General features: G+C 36.5%; 1 long non-coding RNA gene across 3 annotated transcripts in view; it reads left to right on the top strand.

Annotated features, from left to right (window-relative positions):
* Nucleotides 1-4,551: 4,551 nt before the first annotated feature.
* The window catches only part of LOC120504585, a 171,601-nt gene continuing 166,348 nt past the window's right edge, over nucleotides 4,552-9,804 (top strand). For all 3 annotated transcript variants that reach the window (XR_005628078.1, XR_005628077.1, XR_005628079.1), the window contains exons 1-2: nucleotides 4,552-4,690; nucleotides 5,022-5,059. This is a non-coding gene — a long non-coding RNA (uncharacterized LOC120504585). The remainder of the gene's footprint in view (nucleotides 4,691-5,021; nucleotides 5,060-9,804) is intronic.

Below are 9,804 nucleotides of genomic sequence, written 5' to 3'. Positions count from 1 at the left end.
GGGGGAATTGTTGCTGTGCACTGAGCTGCTTTCCTCCCTTCCCCCCCCCTCCCCAACTCCAGCCCCCTCCCTCCTTCATTTTGTGACAACCGATTCTGGGGTGGGGATGCAGATTTCTGCTGGGCTAAGCTGGCTTTTCTTTTTATTTCTAGACTACAATGATGTTGGTTGCAGAAAATGGCATGTGCAAGGCAATGTACGTCGCAACTACCATAATTTAAAAGAAAAAAAATCCATCTTCTAATAAACAGTAGAGTCCTGTCTTACTCCTTCAGAAAGAGTTTCAAGCTTCACAAATGTTTTGAATTTGAAGGATAATATTTCAATAGATTGACCATAAACTGAGAATATTGGCACAAAATGTTTCCCTGTCCTGACTGGTATTTTTACCCCTCAGTTTTGTTTTTCACCCTGTGGAAGGAGAGAGGAGGTAAAAACAGTCATACTAGAAGTGAGCAAATACTTGCTAACAAACTCTGTTTTGTGCCAGTGTGCCTCTGTTCCTGCTTTTGAAATGCCCAGCTATGCATCTCCCATCACTGCAAACATTTGTTGTTCAACTACATTTCATACACTTTTAACACTTCTCTTTTTTTCTACTTTGGGGCTAGATCATAAACAAGTTCACCGGGCAAATTTGACACAATATTTGAAACTCAAGCTGGGTTCCTTGGGAAGGATTGGTGGGGCGAGACACGTGGCAGCGCTGCTGCTCCCTGACTGGGGGAAGACGACAGCATACCCAGTGCAAATATTTGCACATGCAAATTTAGAATTCGTTTTCCACAAACACTTGCACGTATGACTTTCAAATTAGCTTTCTGAAAGCATTCATGCTGCTAAGAAACTCTAGTTCAAATATTCATATAAAGTGAACATAAAAGTACCGCAGGTTTAGGTGATTTCTTTTTTTAATTTTTTTTTTTTAAGAAAACAGACACCAAGTTAATATTCATGTCAAAGTCTTTGCAATGTTTGCCCAATTCTGTTGTTTTCTGACTGTCCTCCTTTAATATTGAGAACTGATAGGTGTTCTTGTGGTACCAAGCAGCAACGGCAAGTTATGCTGCCTCAAACATATAGTTAAAATATGAACTTCATACTCTGCATTGCATTTAGTGCTCATTATTGATAGGAAAGTGAAGCAGAAGCAGAGTGTGTAACCTTTACAATATGTAATCCATACCAAGTCCCAAAGGTTTTCCCCGAGTTTCATTCTGTCTGTCCTGGTGATGACAGCGGCAATAATGGGAAAGAGGCAAAGGGCTTTCTGAAGGGCTTTCTCTCCCCACTGTTGTTTATCTATCTCTGTGCACTTTATGCATGCTAGCAGTAAGGGAGCTGAGCTTTCTTATTCTTGTGGAGCAGAACTCACATTCCACCAGTGATGTCTCAAAGTCTGATCTGACTGCCTGTTGGTACACAGAGTCAGGATGAATGCCGGTGTCTGTGGGGTTCACCAGCTATCTGAAATGTCTTCAGATAGTTCTATCTGTCTCTGGTTTCAGCAAGAAAGAAGGCCAGTTCAACAAAAATATTGACTTTGTATCTCCCAAAGGCTTTCTAGTATTAGTTTGCTCTAAGTAGCTCATGATTTAGAGTACAAAGGCATTTCCAGAATGCATGTTTAACAAAATGACATAGCAGATAATTGAAATTTATTTGCAATTTTCAAACTACAATAAACACAATTCTCCTTTTCTTTCATTAATAATCGCACGGCTAATGCATAACAATCCCTCTGCAGCTTTTACAAGCAAACTTGAGCTGCTGTGTTGTAATAGCTGGAAAAGTTAATGTAGCTTGAACAAGGTTCCTAATTGTCCCTGTCTCTGTCATATTTGTCTACTTGAATGGTCCTAAATACCACAGCGATTAATTACTACAGAGCAGGTATTACAAGATGTTATCATCCTTCCCCAACTGTCTGGGTGAATGGAGAGAGGCAGTAGATTGTTGCAGTGTTTCATCTTTGCACTTCCTGTAAGGCACTTTAACCAGAAGATTTAATGTGTCAAAGTTAACTGCATTCTCGCACAGATATTCACATTCTAATTAAAGATTAAGAACGTAGTACATTACACTGTGATTTGTCATACATGGCTTGTTAAATAGGAAACCTACCGGGATTCCCTAACATTTTATAAACATTATTCAGGGCTTTTAATGTGGGCAAAGGAAAAGATTATTCAGCTGCTCTGCAGAGTAGGAGGCAGGTCATTTTTCCCTCACTCCTCCATCCTGCCCAAGCTTCCCCTTTTCCAAATAAATAAATAAGAAAACTCAGGTGGTTTTCAAACTGGAATTCTGTTGAGATCTCTTTAAACTATTTATCTTCCCAGCGTGCATGTGTGCACATGGATATATATATATGTATATATTTATATATATAAGTAGAGAGAGACAGAGAGAGAGAGAGAGAGATAATATATATGTCTTCATTATTTTTTGGCATTTTTCAACTTTTGCTGTCAGCTATGTAAACTGAGGTAGGAAGTCTTTGTTTGAATTACAGTGGCAAAGGAAGGAAGAAAGATGAAACAGTTTTTCAATATGCAGAATGTGCTTTCAGATTATTCTAGCAATGCTGAGCAGCGTACCACTTCCAGTATTAGTAGCAGAGGACTGGTTCACATTCTTTGATTGCCTGAGGAATAAATTAATGAGGTTACTAGAGACATTGAACATTTGCATATTCACGGATGCTTATTAGGTATAAAGTGAATGCCAGGTGCATTGAATTTTGGGAATACTAGCTATGTATTTGGTCTTCTATTTTTAAAGCAATCACATCTTGCTTTTTCCCTAAAGTGGGAAGTTCTGTGAGTGGAAAAAAAGCAGCATTTATAAAAATAATAACACTCAAAAAAAAAAAAATTAATTCAATACAGATGAAGATTTGCTATAAGATATGCATCAGAAAAAATAAAATACAGCAAGAGGCTAGGGACTATCTGAATATCTTGTTTGGAACAACAGTTAGGATGATTACAAATATAAAAACAGTTGTTCCAAGACATAAGGAGAACAAATGTTATATTTTTCACTGTGCTCCTTATGGATTTCTAGCTTTAAATAGCAGTAGGAAAACTCATTATGAAGTTACCTTCCATGACGTCCAATGCTTAATTTTTAAAACATCAATATTTTCGCACATTTTGTTCCAGCAAGTCTCAAACTCAGGCTGCAAAGCGCAGAAGATAGAATTACAAAATTTGCTCGACTGTTTCTCCAAGGAGTATTTGCACGTGGTTGCATTGTTGTCAGTGGCTTCCGTCATCGCAGTGTGAAAGCACATTGTGTGAATGATTTGCACTGTATCTCATTATTCCTGCAAGTTTTTATCTATATTGCTTATTTGGGATCTTGCATTTTTGCATTCTGAAAGATTCTATGGTATTTGGGTTTTTGGGGTTTTTTCCATCCCATTCTTTAGCTGTCCATAATCTATATAGAGTGCAGCATTAGCACTGCTTGTCCCAGCAGAGAAATATCTGTCAATTGAAAACATGGTTTGTTTGTGCTGCCTTTTACTTCTCCTTTACAGTGTAAGCATCAAGCATGTACTTGTGCACAGACTACAGGCTTACATGCCCTGCACACAGATAAATGCAAACACACATTCCCACACAGATGTGCACTTACAAAATTATTGGTATCACCTACTTCCAAGTAGCTGGTGTAGCAAAATCAAGCAGTGATAAGTGTTTTCTATGGATAATAATATGTATCTACAAACAGGCTCCCTTCTGCCCCCTTGTTTCACAGAATATTGTGCTCAACTTCCCTTTCCTGGATGTTGCACTGTGCTGATCACTGCCCTGCCTCTGCAAATCCTATTTGAAAATCTCATTTGCAGCATAACTGACAACAAAGGCATTACACGGTGTATGCCCTGCATTTTCTGCAGACTATTCCTTGCCTTTGTAAGTTATTTCTAACTTCTAATGAAAATACTGTGTGATCAGTTGATGATCTTTTTTATTTATTAATAGTCTGTAAAATTAAGTGTGTCTAATCAAAGAATGGGTCCTTTTTTAAAAGTGCAAGGTGGAATGCATTAGATCAGTGGTACAAAAAGCAGATGTTCTTTACTGCAGTAGGCCTTTCTTTAGATACTCTAGGAAACAGGGACTTAAAAATTAAATTGACGAGGATTTTGGGGTGGAATCACTCCCAGCCACTGCAATACACAAAAATCGTCTTGAGATATACATTTTCCTTGCATTTGTTTCCAAACTGTAATTCTGTTCCACAATTAAAACAAAACAAAAAAAAACCCAGAAAAATTATTTGATATTTCAGTTTCTCAGGGCAGCTTCTGAATAATTACATGCAAAGTGATCTATTAGGTATTTATTGAAAATAGTATTGCAAAGCACAAATGTGCATTTTTTTTTCAGGAAGGTCATTTTTTAAAACATCCTTTGTAGCTGCTTCACTGACGTCCAGGGGTTTTTGCAATCCACACGGCACAGATTTTTTTGATTATGTAGATTTTTTTTTTCCTCCTCTATTGCAGTTTCATATGCAAAGCATGCATCAGCCACATCCATGCTATCTCCTAAAGCAGTCATTCTGAAACCCAATCTGGGGACAGTGCAGACTAAATAAAATTTCATTTTGATTTGGCCTCCCGCTGAGAATGGGACTGCTTTGTTTCAGCCGACAGAACCAGCAAGCCAGAAAGGTATGTCCTGTTTTGCATGGCTGATGGTGTGACTTGAGGATCACAATCAGGCCGTTCATGCTCTCAGGGCTCGGCATCTCATCCACATCCTGTACCGTCTTTCTCTTTTCCTTGCCATTTGCTTTCCTTCTGTGCCGCCTGCCGTCTACCTGCAGGGCAAAGCTATGGCAGACCCTCACACTATTGTTTACTTTGGCATATGTTTAATAGCTGCATGGCTGTTTCAGGGTAGGGTTTTTCTATTCCCCCCCACCCCTTCCCTCCCGCCCCCTTCCCCCTTCGCCTTTGTTTTTTCCCTTCCCTATCCACATTCACTTTCCTTATTTTCTAGGTGTTGAATACACAAATACTGACTTAACAGAAAATTATGTAAGTACCGCTTGCAATGCTTCAGAGATTTTACTAGGAGATCTGTAATGCAGAATTTTATTGTGAATCTGAGGAAACATTTAACAGCTTTGAAGGACTTCAGTTTTCATAGCCCTTTAGAGAGGTTTAGGCAGAAAAGCAGTCACACGTTACAGTTAGTAGGAAAAAAATAAAAACACTCTTTTTAAGGGGTCTGGATGCTTTGCCATCCTCACATGCCTTGCAATTACAGCTGCGGCATTTGGCATGGGGAATATCAGTAAATATTTCTTTATCTAAATATTAGTATTTATCTTACAGCCAGCTTGCATTACAAGAGAGAATGTACAGCACTTTTCTTGCTGCTGCTACCCAATTTTACAGAGATGTTGGCATTGGGGGATGACCTCTGTTTTAGCCTCTGGACCATCTTTTAAACAGGGCACCAGGACTTCTGAAAGACTCCTTATGATGTAAACTTACTCCTCAAAAGTGTACTTGTCTGATAAAGATGTGCTATCCCCTGTCTGTGATTTTTATTTTTTTTTAGGGGGGAGAAGTTTTTAATGTCAAAATTAGCATTAAATTTACCTCAAACTAAGGGCAGATTTTAGTTTTGCTTACAGTTTATTTTAATATGGATAATGTCCTGTTTTCTTTGTAAGGTAGACTAGAATTATAACTCCAAAGAAAGATGCAATTCTTAACAAAAAAAAAAAAAAAACAACCAAACTAGCATGTCTTTTAAAGCACTGACATCATATGCAAATTTATATCTTCATGGTGATTTAAACACAAAATTATGATTTCTGTGTGCAACATGATTTTGTGCTGGGTGATATAAGTAACAGCAAGTTACTCAGCAAAGTCTTATGGAATGTAGATGGTCAATTACAACACTCTCTGCACAGCTTAGCAAGTTTTGTTCCCAGTTTTTATATGTTACTTCAACTCCACGTCTTTCATCAGTTTCTGAATCTCCAAAATGACCAGGGATGCAGATCTTTGGCAAAACCACACATATCCTCTCATGGCAGAGTTTTGTGACTTGAGAATTCTCTTCCTTCCTAGCTTGGTTAATTAAAAAAATTAAAAATCAACAAATAAATAAATAAAAGAATATGTGAGTTGGGGAATGAAGGCAGATCCAACCAAAGTTTGGAGGAAAAGAGGTAAAAATAAGATGACTCCTTGGCTTCCATGTAAGGGAGGGTATGACAAATTTCAGTTTCAGCTACTACATTCACCTTGATAAACCACAACAGGATTTCCTGTACCTGGCAGGATCCAGCCCTTCATGTTTTGCTATTCAGAGATATTTATAAAGTCAAATGAAGTTTAGGAAAAACTTAAAGAAGCTAACTGTACTGATGTCACATTTTCTTTAAAAATTTTGAGGTTCTAGAGAAATTACAAAGCAGCTAAATTTATAAGAAACAGGAACTACAGCTTTTTAAAAGGATACAGTAGGGAAAATGATCAGTTCTGTGGGGTTTCACTCAGTATCTCTAATCCTCCTGCTTCACCCCTCAGGTATGATTGGGAAGTTTTCCAAGTTACCACTTCTGCATTTTAATCAGAGTTTACAAAAATTAGTTCCAATTTTATATTTACCATCATTTCATTTTAACAAATAAATACAAGTTTTAAGGGAAGCTAAAATCAGTACTTTATTACAGAATATCCCAGTTTGTTTATGTCAGAACTCACAGTACTGGCAAGATATTTGTTCCAGAGAGTATAGCTGAATTGAAATTAAAGTAGATTAAATAAATGGTTACACGTGCATGAGTTGCAAATATATGACATTTTAATGTAAAATACTCAAGGAAATTAACAAAAGTATTGTATCTTTATTTGCGGGGATGTACTACTTTTTAAATGAGTGATATTCATTATGCTAAAGTAAAATAATCTTAACTCCAGAATGTGCTTACTGTTCTGAATAGCTTTTTTATTAATTATCTGACTGTTGTATTTAATTGGGAATTAATGCAATTTTATTCTGGTACTCTTTGGAAATCTGAGTTCCTTTTTTAGGTTGGTTTATTAGAGCTATATCTTGCAGTCATATTCTGGAAAAGTAGAAGAGGTGAGTGGGTTTTGGAAGCTAGTTTTGTATTTATCACTTTCACAGAAAGAAAACTGTAAAAATATCAGCCCAAAGTCCAGAAACAAAGACTTCATTCTTTGATAGACATATAAGGTTGCTGTCAGTGGACATCTTAGAGCTCTTTCTCTTAGAAAGAACTAACCTAAGAAAGAACCTAACTATAATTCACTATAACTGGGGGGAAAAAAACAAACAAACAAACAAAAAAAAAAACACCCAACAAATCAAAACCAATAAACCAAAGCAAACCAAACCAAAAGCCAAGTATTTGATCATGTAATAATACTTTTGTGTATAATTTTTTTTAATGCGAAGGACTTAGGAATTCTAAGTTTTTTCATTTTTCTCACACATTTTTTTGCTTTACCTGAATGAGGTGGTATGGATGAGATAAGTCGTATACATGCCCAGACACCTTTGGAGAAAACAGATCATCTCAAACAGAGAATATATAAAAAATGGGAAATTTGACAAACACACTCAGGACACCATTGCTTACTGGTTATAGTACATATACATGTATGTAAATTGGCTCCATGATGCTACATATGTATATGTACATGTAGATATATGTATACATTGTAAATATCTTTTTACAAATCCAGAGAATGAGAAAGAGAGGGATGGAGGGCACTGTCACCAAAGCTCCTGGGCCCCATCAAAGTCACATGGGCAAGTATTTTTGCTGTGACAAAATCAAGCATGACCTGTGCATTAGCTGATCTCCAGCCTATCTGAATTTCTCAGAAACTTCACAGCTGATTGTCTCAGGAAATTATCCTGGAACAAATTCATGGTTTCCCGATGTTAACATCTGCCTAAAAACTTGCTGACGTCAATGGGATCCCACAGATGAAAATCTGACTGCAAGATCAGGGCCTAGATTTTTGGTAGTAGCCCTTTGGCCAAGCCAAAGCTAAGTAACAAATGTGGGGGAAAAGGTGGCAGAATTCTGTGATAACACTGGACATGGAACCTGCCAGCAGAATTAATAGGCAACTCATTCTCATTGAACTCAAACTCCTCGTACTGATGTTCTTGCTTTATACACCTGATTTGACCAACACCAATAAAAAAGGTCTAAAAAACTGGGAGAAGATACTATAAAATTGCATATCAAAGGGCAATTGACTAGCAGCAGATACTATAAAATTATATATCAAAGGAAAGCAGTAATATCCTGTCAGCAAGTATGAGCATAGGAACCCATTGTGTTCACAGTCCTACAGGGTTAAGGAGCAGAATTGCTTTACTCTGGGATATTTTTACCCAATCTCCTTAGATACAATAAAAGCAAAACTCAAAGTTCATTTTTTTTTAAAAAGAGAAAAGTTAATCGTAGGCTTACTGATGAAGTTCACTGAAGTAACAGAATGTTAAAAAAATTAATGCCGTTGCTTATCCCTTCATTTGATAATGTTTCAGGCTTACAGAAAGTTGCATTTATTGCTCACAAAAAAGCAAAGCAGGGGCTTTCTTAGATTTAAGGATGTATTCTCTACTATAAGAAGGTATTCTTCCTATAATTATTGTTTTAAATAAAAATTTAGTAAAACGATCTAAGTAGCTGATCAAATGTCTGAGTGTAAAATGAAAATAAGCTTTGGACCAAAGCTAAAAAAACAGAGACAACAAGCTGGCATTAACTTTGTCTAGGAGTAGAGGCAGAATGAAAGCTTAGCTCAGTAGCTACTGAGAAATTTAATATTTCCTGAGTGGGGAGAGAAGGAAGTTTGGAAACTGTAGGAAAAAATTGACCAGAAAATCATGTTACTTGTAACCTATACATGCCGCTGGGATTTCCACTACTGGGATGACCTTCTCAGAAAAAAGCTGCACCCAGGTAAACTGTTTCTAAGTACATTTTGACAGCTATTCTAAGAACAGAAATCTTGGCAATGTGCATCTTGAAAGATTGTCTGAACAAAAAAATGCATAATGGCCTCCCATGTAACCAGGAATATAAATGTGTCAAAATGTTACTGATTATATTTAAAAAAAAAAAAGAAAACTTGTATTAGCCAACTATTTATCAGTCTTTTCTTATTAAAGGTTGAAAGAATATTTTTGTCTCCAAAAGAAGGGTTAGATGGAAGAAATTATTAGTGAATGTCTAATGGATGTTATATAAACCAAAAATGGATTACAGATTAATAGAAGCATCTTCTCCTTCATTAAGTGTTCTTTACCCGATGGGGTGGAGAAGGTTAGGTTATAGCAGCATTATGTCCTCACAATAAAAATACATTTAATCTCCTAGTGTCTACTGCAACTGGTAATTCATTGTATATAATTTTCTTTATTTTTGAAACCCTATCCATCTACCAGCTGTCTGACAAAAACAAGCATGAAACATTCTTTTGAGAAAATAAACTTTTGAGATTATTTGCATTCAATGGGAAAATTCCACTACTAAAAGAGTATTCATTAAATTTTTCTAGTGATGGACAAATCTCAGAAGATTCAGACAATTGTTTCAAACTTGTATAACAATATCAATGTTTGTCTACAGTGTTTCAAAAACTGTCTCTGTCCTCATTTTATCTAGGAACCTCCAAATAATCAGAATTTTAGTTGTTCATTAATGATGTCTAGTTTTACTTCTGGCCTCTCTTGAGGTTCCTTTACTTTATCAAGCAGAGCAATATTTCCT

The sequence above is a fragment of the Passer montanus genome, unplaced genomic scaffold (assembly GCF_014805655.1).
Source record: "Passer montanus isolate IOZ18808 unplaced genomic scaffold, ASM1480565v1 scaffold3, whole genome shotgun sequence".
Classification (NCBI taxonomy): Eukaryota; Metazoa; Chordata; class Aves; order Passeriformes; family Passeridae; genus Passer; species Passer montanus.
Note: the sequence above shows the minus strand (reverse complement) of the source record. Positions and strands in the feature narration are given on the sequence as shown.